Genomic DNA, 23,519 nt, shown 5'->3' on the forward strand with positions numbered 1-23,519 from the left:
TGGTTGTATCAGAGTCGGTTCAATGCAAGATTTCTTATAAAGTGCCGATAACGTATTTCAGATAACAATATTTCAACGGAGTTAATATAATTGGGCCGATATCAAATAACGATATCTTATTTGTATCCATGCTAACGGAATCGGTGATTTTACTGGTGACCGATATTTAAAATATATATGATGGGATACATGAAATCAGAGCAAAAATTTAAAACACTTTAGTATTAAAAATAAATATTATTGAATTAGATATATATTTATGCCAAATTGCCTCTCATTTTTTATTTCTTTATAAAACAAAGTTTTTCTATAAAACTCAGGCAAATTAAGCTAATTTTCTAGCACAAAAGTTATTAACTATTATGCCTATTAATTTATTGTTTTATGTATTTTCATCACAGAATTTTGCTTTTATGTGATGGTTAGTTTATTTCATTGAATTTAGTAGAAATTTAGTAGAAAAATTAGTTTATTTTAGTAAAAAAATTAAATTAAAACTGCCAGTTATTACTACAGAACAAGTTTATAATCTTTAATTGCACCCAAAGAGGCTGCGTGAGGCTACTCTTTCTCATAAACAAAAAACAACGAATTTAATTATGGAAAATCCTGGGTATTTATGCGTATCGAATTTTCAATAATTAATAACAAAAGGAAAGCATGGAGTGGTAAATTTTACTTTGAAATGAAGCTTTATATAATAGTAGTAAATTTTAAGAATATTAACTCTTAAAATTAGCTACGTATGCAAGCCGGACAAGTTACGAAAACATCATACTTGAAAATTCAAGAGCGTTTTATTTAGGTGTTAAATTTAAGCGTACATGTCGTGCCGTGGCTCAGTGGTAAAGAACCAGAATAATGATAGGTCGTCCCGGGTTCGAATGCAGAAGCTAATTGCTAGGTATTTTAGATATTTTCGAATTATTTATTATTTTTATTCATAAACAGCATTATTTTACTTATTATTTTACGTTCAATTCTAATTTATTAACAATATTTAAATAAATGAAAAATAGTAGTTGACAATAATTTAGAGCAATTTTCTTAACTCTTTTTAATTAAGATTCTGCTTTAATATAATGTTAGTTTAAAAATAAATTAATTCCTTTTATTTATTATATTTTTTCACTTATTACATATTACCTGATATTGAAATTACAGTAATAATTTAATCTTTCACTAAAATGACATTAGTTTAATTTGCCATTTTTATAAACAGTGGTTATAAAAATTTCAAAATTATATTTTCAAATGATTTCTTTAAAATGCATTGGTTTCGAACAAGCTTGTCTTGTGATTTCTTTTTTTATAAACAGTCAAAAAAATCGAAAAAAAAAATTCTAATAAAGCGTTTACAGTTAATAGGATAAAATATATTTAATGGAACAAAATCAAGAAATAAATTTTGGTGAAGAATTAGTAAATAAAATCAAAAAAATCATTTTGAATGTTCATGAAATAAGTTTTCAGCAAACCAACTTTAAAAAAGGTTGTTGTTAATATTTATGTGCTGTTAATTTTTAAAGGTAATTACTAATTTTTGTTTCCAAATTTTGCATTATACTTATTAAATCTATTAAATTAATAAAAATCCTTTTCTTCTTTTTGTAACTATTTAAAGCTCTGATTAAATATATTATTTTAAGTATTATTAACTTATTGAAGATTGAATTATTTATTTTATTATGTAATTTCAATAACAAAAAAATATCAAATAAGTTAAAAAATGCAATAAAATAAGTGAAATTATTTAAATTTATGTTCTATTTCTAATTGTTTTTTTAAAAAAAAGTAGTAAAAACTCTCTTTAGCCTGTAAAGAACTCCAAGAGCATCGCTGCTACGCAGGCATCACCAGTCCTTTTTATCGTTAATGATTTTGAGATTTAACGTATCTGTAAAGTATGCTTAAATTATCGAACGCGTTTTTCTTAAAATTACCTCACTATTTCATTTTATTATTAAGTTTCATTCCAAAATAAATTTTTCAATTCATGCCCTATCCTTTTTTGGTGAAAGAAATAATGAAATAAATAAATAATAATAATTAACACCTTTTAGTTAACAACACTACATGTAGATGGCAGAACTATATATTTTGCTTCTTTTATTTTCTTCCCCTTCTTTTTTTTCACATGAGCATTTTTTTATTATTAATTTTTGTACTTTTGACTAAAATATAGAGCATAATAAGAAACTTTTTAGCAAATTTAAAAATTTTCAGTGATAATTAAACTTATGTTTCAAATTGTACAAACTTTGGAAGCAAAATATATACTTGCCGATTTCTCTCATTTAAATGAAAGATTAGTTTTTAATATATAGGATTCTCGTCAGTCTTACAATTCTCTATATTAATTTTGGTTTAAAAAATTTAGTTTACAATGATTTTGACTACCGTCATATATGTAATCAATCGAATAAATATAAGACCTGCTACTCAAAATATAAAGTTTTCAAGTGCTGGCAAAATGAAACAAACTGAAATTATTTTAATTGTTATTCCGCTACCATCATAAGTTTTAAACAGTGCCATAACTTCTGCATTTGCGTCTATGCATGTATCTTATATTGCAGCGTGAAAGAAAATTATACTTAAATTAAAGCAGCTCTTACTGCTTGTCGATTACAAATTTTTGTGACATATTCCGGGTGAGAACTGTTGCCTAAAAACAACTCATAATTTTGCTGATAGTTTGAAAACAGTCAAAATGTCTACATATTATTTTCTAGTATTGAAATCAGTCGGTACAAAAAATCCTTTGCTTTACTGACGATAGAGACTTGACCTTATTTGACTATTTTAGTTCAAAAAAAAAAAAAAAGAACGTTTAACAGATGGCGCAAAAGCAACAAAACCAAGACAACTCTCTAAGCTCTAACCAAACATTTTGCAAAAGAGGGTGCGATTTAATTTACTTTAGAATGACAATCAGGAATTTTTATTGAAGTACTTCTTTAGAATAGTCACCCATTTGGTAAAAACGGCTTTTGAAAATGTAGATGCAATTTACGCATTTTTCTCTTCAATCAGGGATTCAACCTAGGCAGGAACATACTCTTGTAGTGCGATTCTCATTGATAGTAGTTGGTTAATTGGATTAAAAAAATTTGTTTAATAACTAATGATAATGAAAAATTTTATTTTAGGTATTATCATTACACGTTTATCTATTAAATTTTACCTTATCTATATTACAATAATTTATTAATCGTTCAAAAGCAGGGTACAATAATTTAAAAACAATTAAAAATAACAAAGAAAAATAAATGTTAAGAACAAAAATAATAAAAATAATAATATAAAATTTTCAAAAACCTTAATATATATACATAAATTAAGTATAATAAATAAATGAAGATATATTATAAATTATATAAATTAAGTTATATAATACAGTATAAATTAAAATAAAAAATTAGTATATATTATAATAATAAATTAATATTCATTACAAATATCATGATATTTGTAACTATAGACTTATTTTTTTTAAAAAAAAAATCCTAGTTAATATTGTTTTTTTATCATAAAAGCAATTTCATTACCATTCGGGCCGCTACGCCATCACTGTATCTACTTAAATGAATATGGTAACAGTTTATAATTTCCAATTTCCTTTTTTCCTCAGGAGAGGATAACTAGCGCATTGAATAATTATTTTCTAGGGGTGGAAGACATTCACCAAATTAGTCCTAATAACTTATTTTCCAATCAAGTACTTTCCGCGTTATAAATTCAAAGAAAACATGATTAAAAATTTAAAGGAATAAATGTTTATCTTAGAAATTTAAAAAGCAAGGGCAAAAATGTTAGAAAAATATTATTATTTAAGGATTTATTTAGTTATTTAAAGGATTTTCATAATTAGCTACATTTATTTAAATTAAATAGCTTAATAAATTAGTCACAAATCTCATTAGAAATATAAAACAAATCCAAATATATACTTATATATACATTTTTGAAGCATATACATAATCGCGCTAATTCAAATGCCATAGCTGAACACATATTTTACGAATATTTTACAAAATTTATTTGATATTTTACAGTGAAAAGCAAACTTTTGTTACATTTTGTGTTAAAAAATTATTTTTTTTGTGTTAAAATAGCATAAACTTTTGGAAAGAGACATTAAAAAAAGATAATTTTCTTTATAAATAAGATAAATTTACTATAAATAACTATAAGATAAATTTTTTATAAATAAGATAAGATATTATTTTCAATTCCATATTTGAATTTATTGAAAATCAAATATGGAATTGAAAATAATAAAAAATAGTCAAGGACTACGCCCTCAGCTCACTTTGCTTACATTTACCCATGATTGCTTCGTGCGAGTGTTCTAATTTTTTAAGATAAAGCGATCAAAGTTAAATTAAAAGTTAGTCATCTAAAAAATTCTGAAATATTGTATTTTTGTAACGCAGATTTGATACGTTATTATAAATATTTAAGTTGACTGCGCAGATTTGTGAATAATGCTCATTGTAACTTATTAAAAATTACTATTTAATAATTCTAAATTGATTAAAAACTTACATGCAGTTTTGAAAATGCTTATTCTAAAATGTTGTGTAAGAGCATCATAGTATTACGTTTTAAAAGACCAGGCTTAGTTTTAAGCCTTTAATTTAGAGTTATTATCAAAATCAAAAAAGTAAAAATTGCAGAGAATATTACAAAGAAAGAATGATATATAAAGAATAAAGGAATATTTTGCTGGTAGATACCGTTAAATAAGGCATAGAGAATTATTTTACGCATAAAAAATACTTCTCTAACATTTACTAATTTAATGCTGATGATAACAAAAGAGATTTACCGTTTCTCTTTTAACTAACTAAGATCATCGCGTGATTTTTTTACCCAAGGAAGATGCATCAACAATAATGTGAATTATTTTTCACCATTATGTTAGATAAGAAATGTATATTTTTACTTCAATAGATAATCTTTTTACAAGATTAACGTTTCGCGTCATTTGTTCTGATAATTAATGAAAACTGTCCTTTGATTTAGTGTTTTCAAAGGGGAAAGTATCAATATTAGACTTAATAGTATTGAGATTTAGTTGTAAGATTTATTTTCAAATTTAACCCCTCTCCGAAACATCACGAAAAAACACCTACATTCAAACTCCTGCGAGGTGTTCTTTTGTGACTCTCCAGGTGTGCGGTTGTTGGGGTTCGTTGGGGAGGGGAGGAACACAGGATTGACAGTTAACATCAATTAGTTTACTCCCTATTCATTGTCGAAAAGTCTTCTATCAAGATAGCTATTCTTAACTCTGAAGTTCGCAGATAGAGCTCTTAGAGAAAGCATCAAATGCCACCTCTTCTCAAACTTAATTGAAAAACTCTGTTTTAGATCAACGTATCCTGTGCTATAATAAAATGCTAAACGCTCTTTTTTTTCGTATAAAAATGATTTTCAAAATTGGTGTTAAACTAGTTATTAAATCAATGCGAATTTATAATTATTTCAAATTAGGATTAAAAATAAAACACCATGCTTTTTTGTAGAATTACTATACTTCATTTGCTTTTTTTCATGGCCGCACCGGTTTCTCTTGTGCATGTGTTTCAGCTTATATTTTTTGAATAATTATAGACTACCTATTATTTTATTTTGTTTAAGCATTTTTCTTCCCATAAACCCGATTAATTTCGAATCAAAATTATTCTTTTAAACATCATGTCACAATAACATATATATATTAGAGGCAATTTGACTTTTGACTCTTTAAAAAGGAGCTAAATATAAGATTGGAAGTTTTTCTTTTAAATTTTGTTCGTTAGGTACTTTAACTAACGTCTTGTGTCCTATTTCTTTTTTGCCCTCTAAAACATATAATTAACTATTGACTCCAATAAAATAAAATATAAATAAAATATTTATATATAAACATGTCTGTCTGCATTAAAACAATCATGTCAAGTATAATATGATAATTTTTATGCTAATTATCATCGAAGTAAACATTTTGCTTAAAATTTTATTGCAAAAAATGGTAAACATTTCAAATAATTAAGCAATAATTATTCAACGTCTGAACCTCAAAGATGTTCTATTTCTAATATCAATTACAACGTTTTTTCGCAGCGCATAATTAATTTCCTTTTGGAAAACTCAATGGCTCTCGCCTGTTCGATTTCGATTAAGAAACATACGCTCTTTGAGGTTAAAAATACTGTTTGAAATTTCTTTAAACCGTGATAAGGGGCCAAATTAAGCCATACCATAGTAGAAATTTTGAATTGCTCGATGCTATGGTTAGAAGTGAATATAAAATGTGGATAACTTGATGTCTCATTGCGGTTGCATACCATAGTAGAAATTTTGAATTGCTCGATGCTATGGTTAGAAGTGAATATAAAATGTGGATAACTTGATGTCTCATTGCGGTTGCAGCAGATTCACATTTTATTACATGGCAATTTTAAAATTTCGTCTTCTACTGATGTTTCTGACATCATATGCATATCTTGTTTTTTTTATTTTAGAAAATAAAAAATGTTTTTACTTCATTCATTGTTTAAATTTTTTCTGATATATTTTATTCATTTTGTGAAAAATTTTATCATTATTTTTAAGATTTTAGTTATTTCACTGTTATTAAGCTTGCAACATATTAATTTTATCCATTAAAATTATTCTCGGTAATATAGGACATTTTATATCATTAGATAAAATTTTAGTTTTAAGAAAACTAAAGTCAAAAGGTTTTACCTAAAAGATTTTTAAATTTCACGGGATTGATGGTTATATAACTGCCACGCTCCCTACTCCGATGTGCTGTTTACTTTAATATTTTTGTTTTCTATTTTTCAGACAATTGAGAGTAAAAAAAAAAAAATTTAATTTAGTAAAAATCATCCAATATATAAAAATTGGTATCTTTAATATCTTAATCAAGTAAAAAATAATATCTTTAAAATATGAATTAATTTCTTTATCGTTTATATGCTTTTTCTAAAAACAACATTTAAAAACAACTGAATTTGTTTCGTTTTATTTTATCTAAACTTTTGCTTTCGCGACAATAAATATTTCGTAGCACCTATTCGATTTTTACATACATTCTAACGTAAAAAATAGATAAAAAAGTGAATAAAAGCAGATTAATTAATAACATTTGAAAAAAAATACGGCACTAACTATTTATTTTTTTAAAAAATTATTTTATTAAAATTATCTAAGACAAATGTTTCAAAAAATAGATGTAGAAAGAAGGCATACAGTTTTTTTTTTTTTTTTTTTTTTTTTTTTTTTTTTTTTTTTTTTCCGGGAGGAGGCAGGTAAACCTCATTCACCTTACAATAGGGAAAGAATTTCCGGCATCTGTTTCGAATGAAACTGGTTTGAACCAAATTTCTTTTAGTTTTCATACAAAGCGAATTGACTGAGAACTGTAAGACGAATATATATCTGCTGCGTAACTGAGAAAATAATGATATACAAAACAAACCACTTCCATTATATAGTAAAAGCTACAATTTATTTTCTATTGACCATCCTGGCTGTAAAGGATTGCAACCAGCTAAACGCATTTTCTGAAACATAGCTGCTGGGCTTCATCTAACCATGAACTAACGACATTCTTAAATTTATTGTTAGAACTTTAGTGCGGCAGAAGAAACAAATTTCGATTTGTTGGCAAAATGGGTTAAGGAAAAAAAAAGAGAATGAATAAACACTTAAGCAAATTTATATACTTTCAAATCAAGAAAAAAAATCTTATTTTACTGAAAAAATGAAATGAGAGAATTTTAACAGTTTTATAATTCTTCTAATAAAAATGTCAAAAAATTACTTGAAAATATTACACTTATAAGGCTAAAAGTAAATTATAATTGATAATTATGTACATTTTAACTAAAATGGCAGTATTCTATTTTTAAAAAATGATTTCTTTAAACTAAAAAGAAAGAAAGAAAATACTAAATCTATCAAGCTTATTTTTAAATCATAAACTAACCATATATCGCTTACAATTCTCTCCTCGAATAATGATAAATTAAATCCCTCAAGTAAAATATGAGAACTTATGGCCAGGTGATGCAGAAATAGTTTTTGTTATAATTTCATATTAAGTTTAGGAAGGCGATGGCGCTATCCGAAGGCCGCGGAGTGCCCTTGTTGACATAAAAGGAGAGCACTTTATGTGAAGGCTGAGTTTTTAAAGATATAAAATGCAGGTCTTGATAATATTCAGTTTTATTAATAATTTATTGAAAAAGATAAGATGTAGTGCAATGAAACGCTCTAAAAAACGAATCAAATTTAATACTTTTGAGCGATGATTCTATTTTTTAATGATTATATTTTTATTCTAAGAAGCTCACTTAAGAATATGCATATATTTCATACAGACTATTGATTTTTATGCAAAATTAAATACAAAAGTGATTCCTCGGAATAAAAAAATATTTTTTAAAATAATGTTGTCAGAACGGTAGAAATAATTTGGAATATGTGACCTTCATAGATCAGTGAAGAGAAAGGTTGAAACTTTTCATCCCTTAATGTTATTTTCACATATGCCTATTTATTACTCTTTCTGAATCTAATTGTGGGAATCAAAAAATGTTATTACTCAAATACTAAACTCTCTTACACTAAGACAATTTGCCCCAGTAATCATTTTGATATTGTATTACTTTATCATTAATTAAGATTAGAAATTGCTTTAATCTTCGAAAAATTACTCAATGAAAAACGGGGGATTGATCGTATTAAATTAGCATGCCTTAACTTTTTTAAGAATGAAGACATGATTTATTTGCTTATTTTTTATTGTTTATCATTTGTATTGATTTGCATCATTTGTATTAATTAATTACCGTCATTCGGGGCTACTTTGTGCAGGATTTCGCAGTTTTTGAACTTTGACATGTAAAAAAACTATGTTAATTCAAACTTTAGTAAAATTTATCGATATTATATTCATAACTGGACTCAGACGAGTGAATTTGATAAATATTGGCATTATTTGTATGTAATATTTACGAGTAATAAGTCAAAACATACCTTGCACAAAGTAGCCCCCAAATGGGGCTACTTTGTGCAGCGATAGGAATTCAGTTTAATAATCATGTTTTTAGTAAAATATTGATATAAAATTGTTAAAAAAGTTCATTGTTGACATTTTTAAAGACAAAAACATCAAGATATGTAAAGATATTAGTTTGAAAATAATTTTCAGCGTTAAGAAGCCATTTTTCTGAAGATTTTTTTTCTTAAAAATAATGTTTATTTCAAAACATTTGAGTTTAAACAAAAGCAAACTATATACATTTTTAAACATTGAAATGGATGAAATTTTAAAAATAATAATTATTACATATTCATTAACATTTATAATATTGTTAAATTTGAACATAACATCCTTGAATGAACATGACAGAACTTGCTCTTCAGTTTCTGTCAAAATTACCCGATGTCCTATAAAATATATTTTTATGTGTTAAATCGTTTGATTAAGTCATTAGAAAAATCTTTGTAGAAGAAAAATAATAGTTTACCAGGAAGTTTAACGTGTTTCTTGTGAATTTTTTTAGAGATAGTATTTCTGTGGATTTCGTACTTCCTAGAAGCTTCTGCAATCGACATACCACCAACAACTGCTTGCAAACATTGTTGCAGCTTTTCTAAAGTGTAATCACGGTAGTTTCTCGTTCCAGGTATTTTTTTATAACGTCTGACCATTTTTCTGTCGAAAAAAAAAACGAATGAAACTTTGCACAAAGTAGCCCCAAAATGCATTTTATTTCATTTTCCATTTATTTGTTATTAATTTTCAATTTTTTTTAACGCTAACATGATATAATTGCTTATTAATATATAAATAAAAAATTTTGCCATTACGACAATTTTTTTATCAACGTCTTTGCATTTCACAGCTAAAGTTTCCACGCACACTTTTCGACATTCGACGTCTTCGGAAAGTTGTTGGCATTGGATGAACGAAACACACTCTGAGATTGTTTTAAAATTCGAATAAATGTTTGCAGTAATAAAAGAGACTTTTATCTTCAAATTCCACACATTTTTAAAGTGAAATAAACATAATACTCAAAAGCAGCACTTGAAAAATGCCAAATTCGAATTTGCACAAAGTAGCCCCCGCTACACAAAGTAGCCCCGAATGACGGTATTGTAGAAGCTTTTTAAAATTAAGAAACAAGACACTAAACCATACTTTAAAGTATAAATAATACAATAATACAACGGCTGGCGCCTTAACAGAAGAAACGTCCGTGCCACAAAACGGTGCTAATCTATTTTAGAGTAAACTAAGTTTTCAAAATTTGTGTCCGTCTTTGTAAATATGCGCTATCAAGTTTGTCTTTTTTTTTAAAAAAAAAAAAGGGGGGGGGGCCGATATGACCGTATTGTCAGAAATTTTTGAAGCAATAAATGCGATATTTTAGAAACCGTAATATGTCTCTTCAAATGAAAATTATAATAATAATCATGAGTGTAGTGGAGGGGGTATGTGGGCTAATTTTCCCCCCAACTCCCATTTATCCTAGTTTGCAGTTTTTTATTAATTGTTAGCATTAATTCTTTGCGAAACACTTATTATGTATTGTAATTTCTTTTCGTTCTGTTAAATTTTGTTAAAAAATAAAATAACAAATAAAAGTTCTATGAAGAATGAGTACCAAGAAAAAAAGTTCTCATTAACTCTAAACTCTGATCCCTTACTCCCCTCTACAAAACCATTCTAAACGTTTGATAACAGCACGTCTTATAAAATGTATAACGTTACTATGAGGAGCATCGTTTTCGAATGTAATTTAAAATCAGTTAGTCGTTGCATATGACTAGGTCAGACCGAAAAACTACTCCATGATTTAGATAATAGATATAATTCTTAGCTAGAAAAAAGTTTGTTCTAACTGTCTTTAAATGATTAAAATGTTACAAAACATTAACAATTTTGCAGCTGTACTGAAAGTTGTTAATATGGCAAGGATATGTAGCTTGAGAAGGAAGTTTTTTTTCTTCACTTACTTCAGTAGATATATAATGGCAGCGGTATCCTGAAAAATTTGCATTTCAATATATTGGGATTAAGACATTTGTCATGACGTTTTATTTCTTTATTTATTTATTGTTTCTTTATCTATTTTTTGTTCGACTGTTAATGGTGAGCGAATGACGTATTTTTGACAAGGTAATTTTGGTTGATTGGATTGAATTAAATAGTGTTTAAGAACAGAAAAAAAAAGAAAAAAAAAGAATGACATATAGCGCTAAATAATAAGCATATCTTTAAAAAAATATTTTAAAATTAAATGAGGTTAATTCTTAATTTTTTTATCAAGTGATATATTTTGCATTACGAAATTTGCATACACTTGTGAATATTATATCAGTAATGCTTTAAGAAAAGAAAGAAAAAAACTAGTGCTGTAACAGAAAATTTAGGATGAATGCATTTTCCTCTTGATGCTCCTTTAATCAAGCAAAAAAAAAATTTATAATAATAAAAATTTTTAAAACAATTTGTAAACGATGCACAGACTCTTCCTTTCAAATAGCCAGATGTGCTAGCAACAAGGTTCTATTGCTGATTCTCAGAAAAGGATTCTACCTTATTTGAAGACAAGGGGGATCCTTTGCCCAAGGGGGGAATACTGGATACAAGGATGTAGACGTAGATGTCTTGCCAAAGGGCACAGAAACATTTCTGAAGGTCACGGCTAAAAGAGAGCTGCGTATTACACATGCTTTAAAAAGGAATGATATCAAAAACAATTATTATTATTATTATTACTATTGCTATGCATCACATAAATTTTTAATCACCAAAAAAATATAAAAGTTAGTTACGATTTCGAGCCATTTTTTTTTTACATATAACCACTTCAAGAAATAACTTTTATTTTATTCAAAAAATTGGATAAAGAATTCCTCCATTTTCTATTTACTATTTTTAAAAATTTTTTTGCACACAACTATTTAAAGAAATTACTTTTATTTTATTCGGAAGATGAGATAGATAATTTCTTTATTTTCTGTTCAATATTTTCTAAAATAATTTTATTTTACAAACTTTTTATCTTGAACTCCGGCATTTGTTATCAATATTGCTCAATAAACACATAATTAGGTGAGAATTACTAATTAGTAATTAAAAAGGTAACGGAAGCAAAAGCTCGGAAAAAAAGTTACATGAAAGAAAAAAACTTTATTATTGGACGCCGAGGCCACTATCACTCACCGAACCTCGGTACTATTTTCAACCTCACAACAGTTCTTATGAGATCGTTTAATGATGTGAGCTGGCTCCGATCTCACAGTTTGCCTTAATTTTATTAAATACCCCACTTTTACGCTTAAGAATATTTTATGCTTTATTTTAAACATATTAAAAGGTACACAACCCTGTTCAAATCGCTATCACTCACCAATCTCAGAAATTCTTCTTGCAGTGAATTTCAGACTAATTCGCTGACTCATTTAATTTACCTTACCTACAGTGAGATTAGTTGGCGATAAAGTGGTCAAAGAATGAACAATAATCAAAATATTGGTGTGGAATGATATTTCTTCCTTCCGTCCTAAAACCTGTAAATTTCCTTAAAAATTTAGCTCCGTAAATCTGAATGTAACAGTTGTCTAAAGACAGCATACGAAAATTCTTTGAAGATGGAGGGACTTTCTTCTTTTGATATTTTAATTTTCAGGAAATTTTGAATTTTATTTTTCTGGAAACCGAGGGAGGTTTTCGTGGTTTTCCTCTCCATGCATATTCGGGTTAGTTCCATCAAAAACTTGATAACAGGAGATCAAATGGTTAATCTTTAAATATAGCTATGAATATAGTCATTTTAATCATAGACCTTTTATCTTTACTAAAAAAAAAATTCTTAAATATCAAGGAAAAAATAGCTACCATACTTCTATCTCCCGCGATAGGTAGAACTACCAGGACTGTGTCTCAATATACATTTAAAGTTGACACTTAAAATTTTTTAAAAATTTCTTTCTTAGTATAGTGAAAAGTTCTCTTACGAATTAGTATTTTGAGTTATATATGTGTCAATATTTATTCCCTAACATGGCTTGGATAATAAATAATTTAAAATAAATGTGTACTTAACAAGATACCAAGATTATCCACTCTAGCCCTGAGTAGTAGAGCTAGTGTGTGCGAAAACAACATTTAAAAAAAAAAATTGGAAAAAAAAAACTCCTTTTTATGTTCAGATATTTACCAGAATTTAGTAATGCGTTCAAGTCATTGTTAAGAAAATGCCTCATGAGTTAAAAATTTTATTTAATAAGCGCTTTTGACAAATTTGCATTAAATGTCTATACTAGCTCCCTTTCATCTAACGTAATTAATTTATTCAGAAATTATTTTATATTTTCTCTGTTTAAAATCTCTTATAAATAACGAATGGTTTTTCAATTATTAAAATAATTATTAAATCAATTCTTTTAGTATGAGCGGGAAAAATATTTTTTTTGGATGGGTGATTGAATTTCTACATGCTGGACATTTGGACATTACAATCTCACCGTGAACTTGTTATGCACCTTAAACTTTTCTTTTATATAAATATGAATAAACCAATTACTCTTCTTTGATGCCGAAAATAATTCTTATATTTAATTATTTTCGAAAATAAATAGTACATTAGAAATTTATTCTAATGGATTTACTAATTACATATCAAAAGGAAAATATTTAAAAACAAATTTAAATTATGAGTTTAATGCTGGAAGGAATGTGAAAAAAAGTTCAAAATTAAAAAAAATACTCCTTGGAAGGAGACCCCTCCTCCTAAACGGGGTTTTTAAAATATACCCAATAGGAAGACATTCAAATGTGTGGTCCATTTGCGAACTGGCGTTGTTCAGTCTCGGCTGTACAAAGGGCTAATGTATTTTGGAAGAAAAGGTGAGATGCCCTGAAAAATTCTCGTCAAGGAACTTCATGGAAGAACGTTTATTTCGGGTAAGTAATTTCAAATGCTTCTGAATTAAAAATTGTTCGAAATGTTAAAATTTCTAAAATGTATGCTATTTAAAAAAAAAAATTTCCTTACTATTTTACTTAAAAGTTTTATAATTGTTTTGCATGCTCATGCAAAAGCTGCACTACAATGTTAGAACGTTTTAAAATATGCTATGAGTTTAATTCTGATTGAGAAATATTGTATACTTTTAATGTTAGAAGATATACTGTCATTTAATTAAAAGGAATTTCAATTAATTACATCAATCATTTCCAAAACATTGTTGAAATTAAGCGCTTGATTTCTTAATTGATTAATTAACTTTTATTTTATTTTATCCTCTCAAAATTGTATTGATAAACCGTTTTAAAAAAGATAACTATGAATAAGATAAGACAAACCATTCTTTTAAGAAAAAATGATTGTCATTCAAATTTGAAACTAAGAGAAAAAAAGCCTTGCATTTTGAATTAAGACTTATCTTCCTTTTATTGGATCATTTTTGTTTACTTTACTTAAAAATGATATTGGTTCGCCATTCTACTATCTAAACTTGAAATAATAAATTTGGTAATTAAAACTAAGATTTTTCCCTTTCAAAGCAATTACATTATTTTTGAAAGAAAATTAGATTGTTATTGCTGCAAAGCCATAAGACTGTAACGTTTGTAAATGTTTATAATGTACTATGTATATAAAAATGGACAATACTGAAATACAATGTCTTAAATTTTCTTAAAATTAATTTAACATTCACTATATGTTACGGTGCTAGGATAATATTGATGATTGTATTTATCATAAACAATTGTTTTTAAAAGGAAAATGCTCAGTTTGAAGCACAAATTTAATTCTTCATGTTTGAAATGATGTATTCTTGGCTAAAGAATACCTATCTATCCTTGCTTGCCATGGATGTATTAATATAATTTCATGAATCTAATTTTTTTTAAAAGAAAATGTTTATTTTAAGTGCCCATATTCACTTTTTTCCTATTTAAAATGGTTTATCATTAAAATTTAATCAATCTGATTATTGGTTTAATTATCCAAATTTGTTTTAATATTAATAATGATGTACTACATATTATTAAAATATACAAAATTTAGGAAACAAAATTCTATTCTGAAAATTAAAGACAATACCTAAATCTAAGTAAATTATTTTATTTATTAAAATTGTTACTGGTTTATTTAAAATTTAAGGGCCTGTCAAATAATAACTCAAAGTATTATGGGTAATAATCTTATGACATTGCATCTTTCAATAATGTAACTGTTTTGAAAAGGAAAAGACTTTTAACTGGACAAACATATTTTTTCATGTTTAAAACAGCTTACCATTACAGTATACAATTGTATAATAAAAATTGTAGAGTAAATAAAAATATTAAAGAAAAAAAGTCTCAATACTAAGTACAAATTAAGTAAAAATGAGTTTAAAGAGAAAAAAAAACTTTAATATGTAATGGTACTATAATATTATCTTATAATAATAACTTTTCAGCAACCTATTTGTTTTCAATAGGAAAAGACTTAGTTTAAATGTCACAATGTAATTTTGTAATAGCAAAAAAATGAAGCTTTCTAATCAGCATTGCAATTTTTAAAAGGTAAATAAATACAATTAATCAAATATTAGGAGATTATAAGGCTTATTCAAAATGCAATGCTTTATTTAAATAAGGTGTGGATATGACATTCATTTATATTTTAAAAAATGTTTTACCTTACCTTATTATGTTTGACCTTACTTAACCTTATGAAGTTTTATTTTGTGGTTAACTATTTAAAATAATTTATCTATTGAATTTTTAGAAGGTAAAATATTTTTTTGAACACAGTTTTTTTTAAAAAAATTTTACGCTTAATATACAATACTTATTGAGTAATAGATGAACTCTATGCATTAAAAATATAAAGTTACCCTCATATTCTTGTTCATAAGAATTATTCTACCTATTTTTTGAAAATAATTAACACTACATTGCCCCAGGAAGTCATTTTTACTGCTTTTAATTTCAATTATAAAAACAATGATTTATATAATGACACAATTTCTTAGAATTTTGTGCAACATGTAATTTTTTTATTGTTAATATACTAATAACTTGTTATATAATTGTAAATAATATAAAAAATATTAAAAATTAATTTTAAATAAATTTCTTTATTTATTCTTTTACCATCCAGTCATTTTGACTGATTTTGGGCAATATAGGTATATACTAAGTTTCAGTCTTTCTAGTGTTAAATATGATAGCATGTATGAAAATAGATAAAAAAGAATAATAGTAAGTAAATATATATACTTATACACTAAATAGTACACTTATTGAAAGCTAAAATTGAGTTGCCGTATCCCATCTTTGTTCTTACGGCTTAGCATTAGTCTTTGATTATACAGTGAAACCTCTCGGGAGTGAACAATCTCCGTAAAATGGTTATTAATGGAAATTGGTCGTTCTTGAGCTTACCTCTATTGACTATGATTGAGTAAATGTTATGGAAGGTGGATGATTTTCTGCAAGAGATTTTAATTCTTAGATTTTAAATATGAGAAGAGGTTTGTTTGTTTGAGATTCTTAGTTTTTTAGAAAATATTTTTTTTTCTTAAATTTAAGTCTTAGCTCTTAAAATAAATAAATGATAGCATTGTCTTTAGAGCACAATGACTGCACCATGAGGATATCTCTTGTAGAGATCGGAAAAAAGAGCGCTCTAAATAAGAGCCACTTACAAATAATATTAATACATTTAAATCTACTTATTTGTTTCGTTAAGATTTCTTCTGTTGATAGTTTTTTCGTTTTCCCCTCTTTGACCTTATTACAGTGGTTTGGGGTAGGTTTTGATGGTCTCGTTTAAAGGTTTTCTTTATTGTAAAGTCTATAGAAAAAATTCCGTGCTTTCAAAAGTGGTCGTAAATAAAAGAGGTCGCTACACAGAGTTGGTCTTTCTCGGTGGTTTCGCTGTATTTAAAAAATTAATTATTTAGTTAAATTTATTTAATTTACCCTTCGAATATTAGATTTTTTGCTACATTTATTAATGTAACTTATTTAATAGATAAGATGTAAACTTGAATTTCTTTTATATCCATTTGTAGGTATATTGAGGGCAATCAGTATGGAATTTTTAAACACCGTGTAAGTAACTGATTATAATATTCGGTACAACTTTTTCTTATCTTTATTTTTCTGTCTTTATTTATTTTAACTTTTACCAATATTTATCTTAACTTTTATCAACTTTACCTTTCAAAATTAAAGTTAACGATTTCATATATAAGGTGTATAATTAATCGCATGATTACTTTTGGACGCGTGACTTGTTTTAGTAAATGTTAAGAAAATGTAGTTTTGTATACGTTGTTTTAATGCATACATCGTAAATTAGAAACATGTTCTTTCTGTACTCTTAAGAGTCTGTAAAAAAGGATTTATAAGAAAAATAATAAAAAGAAACCTGAAAATTTTCCCGCTAAAAAAACTTAAAAATTACCATTACGCAAAAGTTCTATACTGTCAAAAGTATAAAATAAAACAAAAAAAAAAAACTACTATATCTCCTAAATATTGATATTTCTTACAAATTTTCTGTAATAAATTATTTCAATAATAAATGTAATAAATTCTAATAAATGTAATAAATTATTTAAGTTTTTATTAATTAATTCATTTATTTTTACTTATTTCATTTAGAAACTAATCAGATTTTTTATCTTTTTCAGTCTTAGTAATTTTTCTTAACTAAGATGATTGAAGCATCACTTTTCATTTCGAAATGTTACATTTATTTAAATTTGTAAAGAGCTTTAATTAAAATAATATATGTATTATCAATTCAGAAAGAATTTCTTAAGCATAATCTGATTTTTGTGTGTGTGTAAAGTAAAGAGAGTAAGAACTTATTCACATTATTTTCAAATATTTGACTAAAATTTAGAGGATGCATCAGGTTTGTATAATCTTAAGTAAAAAATAACAAATTTAAAAATTATTTTAGCTACTACTGGGGGGGGGGGTAGAATTTGAATAGATTCATTGTTTTTTTTTCTTCATTTTTTTATTATATAAGTCAACAATGGACAGTGATAGCACAATTGTTTGCAGCTATATTGACACCAAATAATGAGGTCTGATATTCTAAAACTGTTTTACGTTTTTCTTAGCTTAATGAAATTATTTTAGTAAGTTTAGTTTACTATTATTATTATTAGTAAGTTCAGCAATGTTAATTTCAGATGTAACACTTTGGAGCGATTGGAGGATTGAGCAGATAACTGTCGCAACCTCTTTTACAATGAATTGGAAAATCTCAATTTAGTTGGCATCCCCATGACAAAATCAATCCAGGAATATCTAAGGATCATACAATTAATTGCAGGTAATATTTTATGTCATAAATTTTACAGCTGTAGTGCATGTTATGTTATTAATTTAAGTTGGTAAGCTCAGCAAACATTCTATTTTATCTTACCTCTAATCTTTCTTAACTATTTTTCAACAATTAGATTAAAAAAATTAATATTTTTAGTTTCAAGTGCTTAATCTGGAGAAATCAAATAAAATCTCATTGCTTGGAAAGTTGTTAAATAAGGTGGCTGCCATAAAATAATTTTTGAAGTGAAATATATACCAATATGAAAGTTGAGTGAAAAAGAGTTTTGTGTTTTAATTTTTTAATTTCTAAAATATTACTCGAATGCATGTTACCATTATGTATGCTCATAAAAAGGTTTTTTAACTATTTAATGTTTAAGTTATATGTCTATTCTAAAGCCCAAATAATAAGTAAAATAGTGATTATAAATTGAAATTGAAGCTTTCCTTCAAATCTTAAAGCATTTAAAGTTTGACTTATTTACTATACTTCAAGAGAAAAAAAAAATCATGTTTACGGCAGCGCCATCTCGTAGCACATATTGTAAACATTTAAATATTTGAGTGAAAGAGATCTGATGTGCTTTTTTCACACAAAGAACTTGGGAGCTACCTACGTTACCGGTGGAAACAATGAGCTCAATGCAACTATGAGAACCCTCTGGTGCGTTTTTAATAATATTATTTTTTTTTTAATATTGAGTTTGTTAGATTGATGTTTTTTTTTCTTCCCTGGTGATCTAGTAAGCAAACTATTGAGTTTGTCTTCGAAAGATAACAAAATAAATAACGAAAAAGAATGCAAATTCTTGATATGCAGTAGATCCATGTAATGAATCGAAATTTTAAAACAATTATGCTTTTCACTTAAAAAAAAAACTAAAAATAAAATAATATACAAGAATTTTATCATAAAAAAAGCTTAAATCATAAAAATTGTAAAAACTTAACTGAATTATATATAAATTTAAAATTAGCTATATTTTAAACGGAAAAGTTTGTTTCTTTGTTTCTTTTATCACGCAAGGAGACAAAATTTTAAAAATCAATCTTAAGAGTTGTTCAAAAATTTAAATTCGCTGAGAGATTTAAAGAATGGAATTTTCAGATTGGTTTATCATTAGGTATTGTTTTATTTTAAACTGGTCAATCTGTTTTTCAAATATTCCAAGAGCAACATCAGTGATGTTTGCATATTTATTTACTATTTACGTAAAAAAGTACTCATTGAACTTCTTTTTACAATCTATTCTCTATTCATTAAGTCAGATAAGCTTAATAATCAACATGAAGGTGGTAGCATATTTGAAGAAAGTCACTAAACTAATATTTCTGACATTATCTGTGCCTTCTAAAAGTGGTCGTAAATAGAAGAGGTCTCTACACAGAGGTGGTTTACTTATTTTATATAGAAACTAGACAGATTTTTAATTTTTTGCAGTTTTAGTAATTTTTTTTTAACTAAGATGATTGAAGCATCTCTTTTCATTTCGAAATGTTAAATTTATTTAAATCTGTAATGAGCTTTAAATTAAAATAATATATGTATTGCCAGTTCAGAAAGAATTTCTTAAGCATAATTTTTTTTTTTTTGGGGGGGGGGGGTGAGTGTGTAAAGTAAACAGAGTAAGAACTTATTCACATTATTTTCAAATATTAGACTAAAATTTAGAGGATGCATCAGGATTGTATTATCTTATTTAAAAAATAAAAAATTTAAAAAAATTTTAGCTACTACTGGGGAGGGGGGGGGAGAATTTGTATAGATTTATTGTTTTTTTTCTTCTTTTTCTTACATTAAGTCAATGAATGATAGCAATATAGCTTTGCAGCTATATTGACACAAAATAATGAGTTCTGATATTCTGAAACTGTTTTACGTTTTTCTTTATTTAATGAAATTATTTTAGTAAGTTCAGTGTACTATTATTAAAATTAGTAAGTTTAGCTATGTTAATTTCAGCTATAACACGATTCGACAGAATTTTGAGCAACCTCTTTCTTCAAGATCTCAATTTGGACCCCATGACCCCCTCTCCATGACAAATCAATCCAAGAATATCCGAGGATCTTACAATTAATTGCAGGTAATATTTTATGTTATAATTTTACAGATGTAGTGCATGTTATGTTATAAATTTAAGTAGTTAAGCTCAGCAAACATCCTATTTTATCTTACCTATTATCTTAACATTTTTCTATTACTAGATTAAAAAATTAATATTTTTTGTTTAACGCTCTTAATTTGGGGAAATAAAATGAAATCTCATTATTTGGAAAGTTGTTAAATAAGGTGACTGTCATAAAATATTTTGCAAAGGGAAATATATACCAATATGAAAGTTGAGTGAAATAAAAGTTTTTATGATTTTGTTTTTTAATTTCTATAATATTACTCGAGTGCATGTTATCATTATGTATGTTCATAAGAATTGAAAAGTTTTAAGAATTATTCTTTAATTTTGATAATTTTTATTTAAAAGAAAAAAATCTCAGCAAATTGATATTTTTTTTCAAAAAAGTTTATTAACTATTTAGTGTTTAAGTTATATGTACATTCTAACGCCCAAATAATAAGATAAAATAGTGATCATAAATTGAAATTGAGGATTTTCCTCAAATCTGGGGCATTAAAATTTTTTGCTTATTTTTGCTATACTTAAAAAAAAGTGAAAAAAAAAATCATGTTTATGGCAGCGCCATAACATTATTCTTTTATTCTTTAATTTTGATAATTTTTATTTAAAAGAAAAAAATCTCAGCAAATTGATATTTTTTTTCAAAAAAGTTTATTAACTATTTAGTGTTTAAGTTATATGTACATTCTAACGCCCAAATAATAAGATAAAATAGTGATCATAAATTGAAATTGAGGATTTTCCTCAAATCTGAGGCATTAAAATTTTTTGCTTATTTTTGCTATACTTAAAAAAAAGTGAAAAAAAAAATCATGTTTATGGCAGCGCCATCTCGTAGACATATATTGTAAAAATTTAAATATTTTAGTAAAAGAGGTCTTATTTGCTTTTTTCACACAAAGAACAGAGGAGCTACCTACGTTACCGGGGGAAACAATGAGCTCAGATGCAACTACTCAATAACCATATAAGAGCCCTATGGTGTTTTTTTATTTTTTTATTTTTAATATTGAGCTGGTTAGTAACAGTAAAGGTCCCCTGCTTCCCTGGTGATCTAGTAATAGTAAAGGAAACTATTGAGCTAGTCTTCGAAAGATAACATAACAAATAAGGAAAAAAAAAATTCAATTCTTGATATACAGTAGATACATCCATGTAATAAATTGAAGTTTTAAAACAATTTAGCTTTTAAATCAAAAAAAAAAAAAAAAAAGAGGAAACTAACTTAAAATAAAATAATTGACAAGAACTTTATCATAAAAATAGCTTAAATTTTAGAAATTTTAAGAACTTAGCATGCTTATATAAACATTTATAATTAGCTATAATTTGAAAGGAGAAGTTTGTTCCTTTGTTTCTTCTATAAGTCTTAAATCATTTTAGCTACCCAGAAATTCAGATCATGGCTGGGGGCGAAATTTTAAATATCAATCTTGAAAGTTGTTCAAAAATTTAAATTCGTTGAGAGATTTAAAGAATGGAATTTTCAGATTGGTTTATCATTAGGTACTGTTTTATTTTAAACTGAATAATCTGTTTTTCAAATATTCTAATTGCAACATGAGTGATGTTTTCTCACTTATAGATCTATTTAAGCAAAAAAGTACTTCATTGAACTTTTTTTTACTCTCCATTCTCCATTCGTTAAGTCAGATAAGCTTAATGATAAACATGTAGGTGTAGAATATTTGAAGAAAGTCACTAAACTAATATTTCTGGCGTTATCTGAAAACACGAAATTATTTTTTTTAATGTAATGCTTTTGAAATCTGTTTTTATTATGGTAAATTTTGACTATCAGTCATTAGTAATATAACTTTCAAAAATGTATAAAACTAATAAATACTAATTATGTAAAGTTGCCATTAAATACAACAAAAAAATAGTAAGTCAAATAAATTTAAAATTATTCTTTCAGTTTTATAAATTTAGTGAGTATCGGTATATGCCTTTCGGTTTTGTAAATGATTTCGTAGTGCTGATTAACACCAATTTATAGATTATTTTAAAAAAATTTTTGTCTCGTGAGAATATTCAAGTAGTTACGCATTAAAAAGTCGAATTTTTAAATGCATTTCTAACATTAATTTTAATTGGCTTCGTTGCCAATTTAAAATGTTATTTAGGCCTGTTTTGAGTTTGGTTCATTTTTTTAACTATAATAACTGGTATATAACAACATTAAATAATACCATATAATACTTATACACTAACTTTAATATAATACCCTACCATTATCATACCAAAATTACAATAAAAATTACTTTTGTTTACATTTTTTCTGGAATAATTTTTAAACAGATATATTGTAGTTTAAGGTTGGATTGTGTTCTCTTAATATTCGATAAGTATTGATTAATATTTTAAAGTGTAAATGATAATTTCTCTTATTTTTTTTTGCTGTTTATCTTATACAGAAATCATTAAACGCTAAAATTGAATTATAGGTGCTGTCGAAGTAAATTCCCTGACGTCACACAAGCATCAGTAACAAGGTGGCTGAGATAACGGAGACAGAGAAAGTGTTTGAAAGAAAGGAAGAAGAATTCTGAATAATATTGCTGAAACTGGAAATAAATAAATTTTATAATACTACTATATTATTACTATTATTTATAATACTATTGATGAAATAAATTTCTGAAAACATTTGTCAGTAAAAGCTTTTATATATTGTTGAAATAAATTTCCTCAAACATTCATTTGCTTATTTCCTTGTTAACTGACAATTATAAACACTAACATTAAATAAATATGCATACAAAAAGATATTAACCAGATAATTACATTGAAAATAATGTGCATTTTCAATTAACATGTAATCACCACTTAAAATTAAAAATTATTTAAGAAGAAACACAAACTAAAATAAAATTGTTTATTTAAATTTTTTAAAATTGATATTAATTATTAAATGAAAACAAAAAATTATATAACTAAACTATATACTTTACAATAACACAAAAGAATTTTACTTAATACCTAGAGAATAATTTGTAATAACTTTA

The 23,519-nt window shown here is 25.9% G+C and overlaps 1 long non-coding RNA gene across 2 annotated transcripts in view; it reads left to right on the plus strand.

Annotated features, from left to right (window-relative positions):
• The first annotated feature begins 13,834 nt into the window (after window positions 1-13,834).
• Window positions 13,835-23,519, plus strand: part of LOC147816295 (uncharacterized) — a 31,382-nt gene continuing 21,697 nt past the window's right edge. Inside the window, exons 1-5 of one of the 2 annotated variants that reach the window (XR_015432686.1) lie at window positions 13,838-13,987; window positions 17,098-17,137; window positions 18,235-18,377; window positions 20,337-20,460; window positions 22,959-23,211. This is a non-coding gene — a long non-coding RNA (uncharacterized LOC147816295). Of the gene's footprint in view, window positions 13,988-17,097; window positions 17,138-18,234; window positions 18,378-20,336; window positions 20,461-22,958; window positions 23,212-23,519 lie in introns of those variants that run through there. The other variant, XR_015432685.1, reaches the window with a different exon arrangement.

Source organism: Parasteatoda tepidariorum, chromosome 1, assembly GCF_982258835.1.
Source record: "Parasteatoda tepidariorum strain Cologne lab strain chromosome 1, Ptep-v5.0, whole genome shotgun sequence".
Lineage (NCBI taxonomy): Eukaryota > Metazoa > Arthropoda > Arachnida > Araneae > Theridiidae > Parasteatoda > Parasteatoda tepidariorum.